The following is an 11,717-nucleotide window of genomic DNA, read 5'->3' on the forward strand; positions in this document are numbered from 1 at the left end:
TAGTTAACCCCGTTCAGATCTCTGTATTCCACTCCAGCAAATATACAAAAAAGTGAAGCTCCTGTACAAACTACTAGCTGTGTGCCCCCTCTCAATAAGGTTTAGATATAGAAACTTATTAGTTAACCCTCACCCATTTCTAGATGGGGATACAAGAAACTAAGGGCCAACAAAGAAATGTAATTTTTCTAAAGTCACATAGGGAGTTAGTGGCAACCAACAGTGCTGCCCAGACTTGAAAGGGAACCTCTGTGAGTGAAGGGTGGTTGATGGGAGCTCTCATAAGAAAAGATCAAAGGGGCAACTGGGACATGTAGTAACCTGGAATTAGCCCTGCAATGGCACTTCAGGAATCCGTCTACCTCCAGTTCTACCTCTGCCACTAACTAGCTGTGTGCTTGGGGGTGGGTCATTTCAACCTTTTAGATTTCAGATTCCTTATCAGTAAAATAAATGAGTTGGAGTAGACATTTTCTAAAGATCTATGTCCCACTGTTGATACTCTGAGATATTATGAGCTGAACTCCTTTCTTTGATTTTGAGCTCCTAATGTGATTATTCCCAAGGAAACTTATAGCAGGATATGAAGATAATAGGGCCCTGATATATGGCCACCTGGAGGTGTCTCTAGGTATCATCTTCTCCTTATCACATATTTTCCTGGTGGTCTCATTCTGAACCTTAAAGATTCAGCTTTAAGCATCAGCTCATCTGCAAGGCCTTCTCTGACCGCCCCCCCAAAGCAAAACTAATAACAGCTTCTTTGGGGCCATTACTATGCTTTGTATAAATGCCTCCATTAGAGCATTGATCTTTCTAAGGTAGCCTTTCATTTATGAAATTAATGAAATGGCTATAAATATGGTAAAAATGAATTTGAGCGAATAGAAGATCAAAGCTGGAGTTAAGTGTTAGAGGATTTAAAAGCTAAGCAGAGGCCTGAGCCAGATGAGGGTACAATGGTGAGCCAGTAGTGAGAGTAATTTTGTGCAAGGCACATGATGAAATAGGTTATCCATTAAGGTGAGAATAAAAGTTTAGAAGTGGGAATGATCCTGGAGTCCAAGTGTCTGCCTGTATGCTGAGGGGATTGGAAAATAATGAGAACCCAAGCCTGACTTTTTGTGGCCCACACTAAACTACTGGCCAATTTCATGATGCAAAGATCCCTTTCTTTTATGCTAGATGGACCCAAGTAAAGTCCTCTAAACCATGGCAAGTGGCTTTTAAAAAAGATTTTATTTATTTATTCATGAGAGACACAGAAAGATAGAGAGAGAGAGACAGAGAGAGAGACAGAGAAACACAGGCAGAGGGAGAAGCAGGCTTCCTGCAGGGAGCCTGATGCAGGACTTGATCCGGGGACCCTGGATCACACCCTGAGCTGAAGGCAGACGTTCAACCACTGAACCACCCAGGCATCCCTTGTGACAAGTGGTTTTTAAAGGGTCTCAAAACATCTTCATATAGGAGCATGAAGAACAGGCTGGACAAAGAAATTGGGGGTAGGGATAGGACTAGTATATGACAATAGGGTCTATATCTCATTTTGTTTTGGGACCTTTTAGGAGGTAAGAAGGAATGAGAGCAGATGGGTCCAAGCCTCAACCCACATTATGCTGTGATCTACCTTAGGAGTCAGCTCAGGGATGGCCCTTACATATACACATACCCCTAGCAGCCCATATAGCTTTCACACAGCAGGGGAAAACCAACCTTACCAGCAGCCTGTGAAAGGTCAAGCAGCTGAGAAGCCCCTGAAGAGAAGATTCAGAAAGTACAAGAGGATTCAGGGAATGCCTGGGCACAGTGACCAGAAAAAATTTTGGACTCCTGCTTCAGGTGGGTTTGACCTAGTACTGCCAAACAAGGCAGAAAAAGGCCTAGTTTGGTTTTGGCCTGACTTCAGAGGGGGCAATAAGTGCCCACAAACAGCCTGCTATGGAAAAAAAACTTTTCCCTCTGGAAAACCATGGCCTTTAGCACATTCCCCAGAATGACATCAACCAGGGAACAGTGCCAAAAATGTGACTTTCACGTTTCTGAAGCAACAGACAATTTCCTCTCCCTACTTGCTTTTTTTTCTTATATGTATAAATAAGGGAACCAGTCAATCGTTCAAAAAATATGAACATCTTAAGCACTTCCAGGCTTTGCAAGTAGTAATTATTATTAGAAGCAAGTGACCATGCCTCTTAGAAATGTTATTTCACGTATCCCTTTTCTAGTTCCTTACAGGAGATTTATATATGCAGCCATGCTGAACTGAAATAATAAAAGTTGACACAATGACCACACCAAAATGGATTTTTTCCCTATTTGATTTATTTCACCAACCTTGCACATGAATGTTCCATTTGGTCTGCCCAAAGACTCTTAAGCCTGAGGGCAAGGGACTGGAGGTCATCCAGCCCATGGTGGCTGAGAACAGAATCAACCAAGGCAAGGGAAGGAGAACAGAAACATCAGGGAAGCCCAGTTTTCTGATAGCCCACTTTTGTTCAGACTTACCCAGAGGTCGTCCTAAAGTCTAACAATGAGGGAAAAGCAATCAATATTCATTGTTCAGTATTTTCCACAACCTCTATTCCTTCATTCTCCTTACTCAATCTGCCTTTCTTTTTGAGCCATAGCATTCATCTGAACTCTGGAAATGATGTATGACTTACTCCTTCACTAACTGGACTGTTCTCTTTGTTTCCTCTCCACCAACCACTTGCCTCAACAGCCTTCCTAGTATAATGGGACCTTAGAGACCCCACTCAGCTGCATAGCTCATGGGCAACAGCCCTTCAGTGTGAGCTTTATAGCTGGAGCAATAAAGAGAACTAAAGTCCAAAAATGTTTCTACCCACTCAGGTGAGGAGCGTTTTCTGATTTACCTAGAATAGAATAGGCTACTTATTGGTCCATACCTTATGTGAATAGCCTTCTATGCTGCTAAAATGATTTTGCCCTCCAGCTGCTAGTTATGTTTAGTTATCTAGCTGAGGGACAGCTTCCTCATTCCAGGAGGTGGCAACATAGATGCCAAAATAGAAGTCTCTATGGTATAAGATTGAAGTGAACAGTTAGAAAGCCAAGAAATGCCAGCTAAGTGCTTACTTAAATGATTTATTCAAAGCCAAAAACGTGAAATTAAGCTGGGGCCAGTTCTTCAGAGTTCTGGGATTCAAGAGACAACCTACAAGACAATATATTTTCTACAGAACTTTGATGAGGATATTATCCATGTTAAAGAAGTATAAGGTGATCTTTCCAAAATTATATGAGAAATGTTGCAAGTCCTTGGGCCTTGCTGGCATATTATCTCTAATATGTGTTGACTTTGTCTGGAGCCCATCAAAATAACCCATGGGGAAATAGCAGGTAAAAAACCCTCAAATATGCCCTGATCCAATTTGCATTTTACAGATTTAGTTAAGGGTTGGAATTGTTATGAGTGTTCTGGGCTTAGTTCCTTAGAATAAATCAAGCAGTATATATCAAAGATTAAGTGCATGAATTTCATAGTCACAAACCTGGGCATAAGCTTCTTCAATGTATGACACAGTATAAGGTGCTTAACCTCTCTCTATACCCAAGTTTCCTAATTTGTATTATGGAAATAATGGTTTACCAACTTAATAAATTTGTTGTAAGGATTAATAAAACTACACACACACACACACAACACACACACACACACATTTCATGCAGTGTTTGGCACATGGTAAGCAACCAGTAAATGGTAACTACAATTATCATCTAGATGATTATCTCTTTATTAGATCATAAAACATATAGTTTAAGTTACAGACACATATGTAGAACATTATAGATACCAGATGTCATGAATCTATGTCCACAGTGGCTGTATCTGATTTAGCATGCTATCTTACAAGCCTGCAAACAACACTGCTACCCCCAAAGAACCAAGTTTGTAAAACTAGAAGTAGTAAAAAATGGGTCAAGCAAGTCAAAGACACAGATTACACTGCACATCTAGTAGTCATTATAGAGCAGAACTTCCCTATTCTTAGGATGAAAATTGCAGTTGCCTAGGTAATGTAAGTAGAACAATAAAAGGAAACTTAGCAAAGGATAAATGCAAAGAAATGCTAACAGATTTGGCCATGGTCTCTCTTTTTTTCCATCCTATGTTGTGCCTTTTATTCCTATGGTTTATTCATTCCATACTGAAAGCCAGTATCTCCCACTTTCTTTCACCCATTTTCCCCAGGCCCCCACCAGCCTCCCTCTGGCATCCATCAATTTTTCTCTTTCATAGATCTGATTCTGCTTCCTGTTTATTCATTTGTATGGGTTTCTTTAGATTCCACTTATGAGTAAAATCATATGGTATTTGTCTTTCTCAGTCTGACTTATTTCACTTAGCATAATACCTTCTAGGTCCATCTACGTGTGTCAGATAGCATGATCTCAACCTGTTTTATTGCTGACTACCATGTGTTCTTTATCCATTTATCTATTTTTAAATGAGTGCTTTTGTTTTCTTTGAGTAAATATCCAATAGTGGAATTATCAGATCATATGGTACTTTTATTTTAATTTTTTGAGGAACCTTCATATTGTTTTCCACAGTCATTGTATCAATGGACATTTCCACCAACCGTATATGAGGGTTCCTTTTTCTCCACTTCCTCACCAACACCTGTTATTTCTTCTTCTTTTTACTTTAGCCATTCTAACAGTTGTAAAGTAATATTTCCTTATGGTTTTGATTTGCATTTCCCTGATGATTAGTGATCTTGAACATCTTTTCATGTCTGTTGGTTACCTGTATATCTTCTTGGGGAAAATATCTATTCAGGTACTCTGCCCATTTTTTAATCAAATTGTTTTGTTGAGTTGTATAAGTTCTTTATATATTTTTATAATAATTCCTCTTTATTATTCCTTTTTAGATCTACCATTTGAAAATATCTTCACCCATTTGGTAGGTTTCCTTTTTGTTTTGTTTATGGTTCCTTTGCTGCACAGAACTTTTGTATTTTGATGTATTCCCAGTAGTTTATTTTTGCTTTTGTTCCCCTTGTCAAAGAAGACATATCTAGAATTTTTTTTATTTTTTTACTTTAAATTCAATTTGCCAACATATAATACCCAGTATAATACCCAGTGTTCATCCCATCAAGTGCCCTCCTCCATGCCTATCACCCAGTTACCCCAGCCCCCAACCACCTCCCCTTCCACAACCCTTTGTTTGTTTCCCAGAGTTAGGAGTTTCTCATGATTTTTCTCCCTCCTTAATTTTTCCCACTCAGTTCCCCTCCTTTTCCTTATAATCCCTTTTACTATTTCTCATATTCCATGTATGAGTGAAACCATATAATGATTGCCCTTCTCTGATTGACTTATCTCACTCAGCATAATACCCTCCAGTTCCATTCATGTCAAAACAAATGGTGGGTATTCGTCTCTTCTAATAGCTGAGTAATATTCCATTGTATGTATATACCACATCTTCTTCATCCATTCATCTGTTGAAGGGCATCATGGCTTCTTCCACAGTTTGGTTATTGTGGACATTGATGCTATGAACATTGGGGTGCAGGTGTCCCAGTGTTTAACTACATCAGTATCTTTGAGGTAAGAAAAATTTTACTACTGCTGATGTCAGAGAAATTCCTGCTTATGTTCTCTTCCAGGACTTTTATGTTTTCAAGTCTCACACTTAGGTTTTTAATCCATTTTGAGTTTATGTTTGTATATAGTGTTAGAAAGTGGTCCAGGTTCATTCTTTTGCATGTAGATGACCAGTTTTCCCAACACCATTTGTTAAAGAAACTACCTTTTTCCATTGCATATGCTTGCCTCCTTTTTTGGAGGTTAACCATATAATTGTGCATTTATTTCTAGGCTTTCTGCTCTGTTTCACTGTTATATGCATCTATTTTGTGCTAGTATCATACTGTTTTGATTATTACAGATTTGGAGTATATCTTAAAATATAGAATTGTGATACCTCCACAGATTTGTTTTTCTTCCTCAAGATTGATTTGGCTATTTGAGGTCTTTTAGTTCCATCAAATTTTAATATTTGTTCTAGTTTTGTGAAAAATGCTGTTGGCATTTTGGCGGGGATTTCTTTTTTTTTTTTTCATCCAACAAGAAGCCATAACTTTATTAATGATAGAAATAGTAAAAATTTCAAACCAAGCTTCAGTTATTCTTTTGAAACACGAGAAGACAGTTCTCATTTTCATATGGTTACATTGTTAATTCCATAATAGCATTTCCAATACCATTACTGTTGTTCTTCAGGGTTTGGGCTGCCTTTGCTCTTGACACATTTGCTTGTGACATGACCAATTCTATGTTCTTAACCTCTACATCTGTTTCATCAACCTCTTCCTCTTAATTTTCCTCTTGTACAGTCGGAGTCTGTGTGTTTATTGAATGTTTGAGACAGCTTCACTTTGAACTTTGAATTTCTCAGCAGCCGCTAGTTGTGTCTGCTGAGATAAATCCTCCATCTTGGCTTCTCAAAAAAAAAAAAAAAACTCTGTAGGTTTCAGAAGCTGGGCTATTGTAGACATCTGGTTTTGTGATGACAAAGAGGATGTTCTTATATTTCTAGATAGTGACTCTCATAACCTGTTGAAGACTGAGTTTGAACATAGCTTTCCATGCCTTCTTTTCATTCCAGCTCTGTTTTGATTTTCTGACTGGTTCTTCATCAATTCCGGCTGCTGCTGCCATCTGGGCTTGTTGTGTGGTCGTCTGTGTGGAATCCTGTTCCTTGAGCTCTGGTACTGATTTATACCTGTCAGATTCTGTTCCAGACCCTGTCTCAGCCTGGAGCTGTGGTAACTCTTACTCTGTAGCAGGGATGGTTTTTATGGCTTCACCATACATTTTGTGCAAGGAAGGAAGAATGAAGATGGCAGAGAAAGAGAGTAAGCCAATAGGGATTTCATTGAATGTGTAGATTGCTTTGGGTATATTTTAACAATATTAATTCTTCTAATCCATAAACATGGAATACCTTTCCATTCGTTTGTGTCATCTTCAATTTGTTTCATTAGTGTTTTATAGATTTCAGAGTACAGGTCTTTCACATTTTTGGTTGCTTATTTATAGGTATTTTATTCTTTTGGAGGCAATTGTAAACGAAGTTGTTTTCTTAATTTTTCTTTCTGCTACTTTGTTATTAGTGTATAGAAACACTGTATTTTGGGGTATTCATTTTGTATCTTGCAACTTTACTGAATTCATCTATTACTTCTAGTAATTTTTTGGTGGAGTCCAGGATTTTCTGTATATAATATGTCATCTGCAAATAGTGACAATTTAGCTTCTTCTTTAACAATATAGGTGCCTCTTATTTCTTTTTTTGTATGATTTCTGTGGCTAGGACTTTCAGTACTATGTTGAGTAAAACCTATTGGAGTGGACATCTTTGTCTTGTTCCTGATATTAGAGGGAATACTCTTAGTTTTTCATCATTAAGTACTAATCTTAGGGCTGAAAATGTCCCTAATCTGGGAAAAGGAACAGACATCCAAATATAGAACACACAGAGTCCACAAGAAGATTAGACCAAAGCAGTCTACACCAAGACATAAAAATAAAATGGCAAAAAAGTAGTGATAGAGAATTCTGAAAGCAGGAAGAAAAGGAAAACAGTTACATACAAGGGAAACAACATAACACAATTGGCTGACTTTTTTAACAGAAACTTTGCAGGCCCTAATAGAATGGCATGATATATTTAAAGTGCTGAAAGAAAGAAGTCAGCAACCAAGAATACTCTATCCAGCAAGGCTATCTCATTCAGAATAGAAGGAGAAGTAAAGAGTTACCCTGACAAACCAAAATTACAGGAGTTTGTCAGCACTAAACCAGCCTTTCAAGAAATGGTAAAGAAAATTCTTTGAGTGGAAAAAAAGGCCAAGATCAGAAGTAAGAAAATTAGGAAAGGAAAAAATTTCAGTTAAATAGAAACATAATAAAAGTAGTAGATTAATTACTTATGAAATCATACAGAGGTTAAAGCACAAAAGCAGTAAAAGCTATTGTATCTATAATAATCAGTCAAGGGATTCACAAAATAAAAGGATGTAAATATGACATCATATACATAAAATGTGAGAGAAAGAGTAAAAATTTAATGCTTTCATAATGTGTTCAAACATAAACAACCAACAACTTAACATAGACAATTGTATGCATAGGATGTTGTACATCAACCTAATGACAACAACAAATAAAAAGCCTATAATGTATATGGAAAAATAAAAAGAGAGGAATTCAACCATATCATTAAAGAATATGATAACACCACAGGAGAAAGAGCAAGAAAGAAAGGAACAGAGAACTACAAAACAACCAAAAAACAAGTAACAAATGTCAATAACTAGATATCTATCAAGAATTACTTTGATTAGGGATCGCTGGGTGGCTCAATGGTTTAGAGCCTGCCTTTGGCCCAGGGCGTGATCCTGGAGTCCCAGGATCGAGTCCCATGTTGGGCTTCATGCATGGAGCCTGCTTCTCCCTCTGCCTGTATCTCTACCTCTCTGTGTGTGTGTGTCTCTTGTGAATAAATAAATAAATTCTTTAAAAAAAAAAGAGTTACTTTGAATGTAAATGAACTGAATGCTCCAATCAAAAGATATGGGATGACTGACTGCACAAAAATAACACATGCCATATGATCTCACTCATATGTGGAATGTAAGAAACAAAGTAAACAAGCATAGGGGAAAAAAAGAGAAAGGAAAACCAAGAAACAGAGGTTTAATTATAGAAAACAAACGGATTGATGGCTACCAGAGGAGAGGTTAGTGGGGACATGGGTTAATAGGTGATTGAGATTAAGGAATACACTTGTGATGAGCACAGGGTGATGTATGAAATTGTTGAATCACTATATAATACATATGAAACTAACATTATACTGTATGTTAACTAACTGGAATTTAAATAAAAAACATTGTTAAATAAATAATACACATTTATATGCTATGTACAAAAGACTCAGTTTAGACCTAAAGAAAAATGCAGATTAAAAGTGAAGGGGTAGAAAAACATTTATCATACAAATGGAAGTGAAAGAAAGCTAGGATAGCAATACTGATATCAAACAAAATGAATATTAAGACAAAGACTGTGGGCAGCCCTGGTGGCCCAGCAGTTTGGCACCACCTTTGGCCCAGGGTGTGATCCTGGAGACCTGGGATCGAGTCCCATGTCAGGCTCCCTGCATGAAGCCTGCTTCTCCCTCTGCCTGTGTCTCTGCCTCCCTCTCTCTCTCTGTCTCTCATGAATAAATAAATAAAATATTTTAAATAAATAAATAAATAAATAAATCAAAGACTGTAACAAGAGACAAGAAGGACACTATATAATCATAAAGGGAATAATCCAATAATACATACCAACAATAAGTATTTATGTACCCAATATGGGAGTATCCAAATATATAAAACAGTTAATAACAAACATAAAGCAATTAAGTGATAATAATACAATAATAGTAGATGACTTTAACACTCAACTTACAACAACTGGCAGATAATCTAAACAGAACATCATTAAAGCAACAATGGCTTTGAATAACATGTTGGAAGATAGATTTAACAGATATATTCAGAATATTCTATCCAAAGCAGCAGAATATACATTCTTTTCAAGTGCACATGAAGCATTCTCCAAAATAGATCACATGGTAGGCAAAAAAAAATGAAACCCATCAAATTCAAAGAGATTGAAATAATATTCATCTTTTTAAACCACAACAATATGAAACTAGAAATCAACCACAAAAAAAAAATCTAAAAGGTCACAAATACATGGTGACTAAATAACATGTGACTAAACAATGAATGGGTCAGTCAAGAAATTAAGAGGAAACAAAAAATATATGGAAAGAGAGGTAAGATGGTGGAGGAGTAGGGCAACCCTAAGCTTGCCTCCTCCCTTGAACACAGCTAGATAAATATGAACTCATTCTGAACATCCAAAAAACTGAACATAAGTCTTATAGAACAAAGCTTCACATCTACAAACTGGAAAAAAGACCCAAGGAAGCAGGCCAAAACACCTTCCTTTATTTATCTTATTTTATTTTTAATTTATTTTATTTTTATTTTTATTTTGCACCAAAATGAAAACATGTAAGAAATCAGCAGAAAATAAAGAACAGGAAGAAATGATGGGCAGAGATTTAATACACACAGATATAAGTAAGATATCAGGACTAGATTTAAAACAATAATTATAAGGATACTAACTGGGCCTGAAAAAGGTATAGAAGACAGTAGAGAATACCTTACTGCAGAGATAGAGAAATTAAAATCTAGTCAGACCAGAATTTAAAATGCTGTAACACAGATGCAAACCCAAATGGAGCCATAAATACAGGGAGGGAAAAAGACAAAGGATGAATCAGTGATGTACCAGATAAAATTACGGAAAATCATGAAGCTAAAAAGAAGAGGGTAACAAAGCTAATGGATAATGAAGGTAGACTTAGAGAAACTAGTGACTTATTAAAGTGGAATAACACTCGCATCATAGGAGTCCCAGAAGAGGAAGACAAAGTAAAGGGACCAAAAGTTTTATTTGAGCAGATTATAACTGAAAATTTCCCCAGTCTAGGGAAGGAAACAGACATCAAACTCCAAGATGCATAGAGAATTCCCATTAAATTCAACAAAAGCCAATCATCACCAAGACATACCACAGTCAAATTAACAAAATACACAGAAAAGGAAAGAATCCTGAAAGCAACAAAGAAAAAAAAGTCCTTAACCTAGAAGAGAAGACAGATGAGGTTCATAGCACACCTGTCTACAGAAACATAGCAGGTCAGAAGAAAGTAACAGGATATATTCAATGTGCTGAATGGGACAAAAATATTCACCCAAGAATACTTCATCCAACAAGGCTGTCATTCAGAATATAGGGAGAGATAGAGTTTCCCAAACAAAAACTAAAGAAATTCATGACCACTAAACCAGCCCTGAGAGGAATATTAAAGGAGACTCTATGAAAGGGCAAATGTAGCCATACTTATAAGAGACAAACTAGATTTTAAACCAAAGACTGTACAAGAGATGAAGAAGGGCATTATAGCATAATTAAGGGGTTTATCCATCAAGAAGATCTAACAATTGTACATATTTATGCCTCCAACAAGAGATCACCAAAATATATAAAACAATGAATAACAAACATAAAGAAAATAATTAATAACAATACAATAATAGTAGGATACTTTAACACCCCACTTACAGCAGTGAGCAGATCACCTAAGCAGAAAATCAACAAAGAAACAATGGATTTGAAGGACACACTGGACCAGATGAACTTAACAGATATATTCAGAACACTTCATCCTCAAGCAGCAGAATACATATTCTTTTCGAGAGCACATTTAACATTATCCACAATAGATAACATTCTGGGTCACAAATCAGCCCTCAAGGAGACAAAACATGAGAGACTCCTAACTCTGGGAAACAAACAAATGGTTGCAGAAGGGGAGGTGGGTGGGGGGTTGGGGTAACTAGGTGACAGGCACTGAGGAGGGCACTTGATGGGATGAGCACTGAATGTTATACTGTATGTTGGAAAATCGAACTTCAAGAAAAACAAATAAAAAAAATAAATCAGCCCTCAAAAAGTACAAAATGATTGAGATCATATGATGTATATTTTCAGACTTTAACCCCCCCCCCCCCCCCCCGCGCACACACACAGCAGTG

General features: G+C 36.9%; 1 pseudogene; it reads right to left on the reverse strand.

Moving 5' to 3' along the window:
• Positions 1–6,213: 6,213 nt before the first annotated feature.
• LOC121482785 lies at positions 6,214–6,861 on the reverse strand (annotated as a pseudogene).
• Between the last annotated feature and the right edge of the window lie 4,856 nt (positions 6,862–11,717).

The sequence above is a fragment of the Vulpes lagopus genome, chromosome X (genome assembly GCF_018345385.1).
Source record: "Vulpes lagopus strain Blue_001 chromosome X, ASM1834538v1, whole genome shotgun sequence".
Taxonomy (NCBI): Eukaryota; Metazoa; Chordata; class Mammalia; order Carnivora; family Canidae; genus Vulpes; species Vulpes lagopus.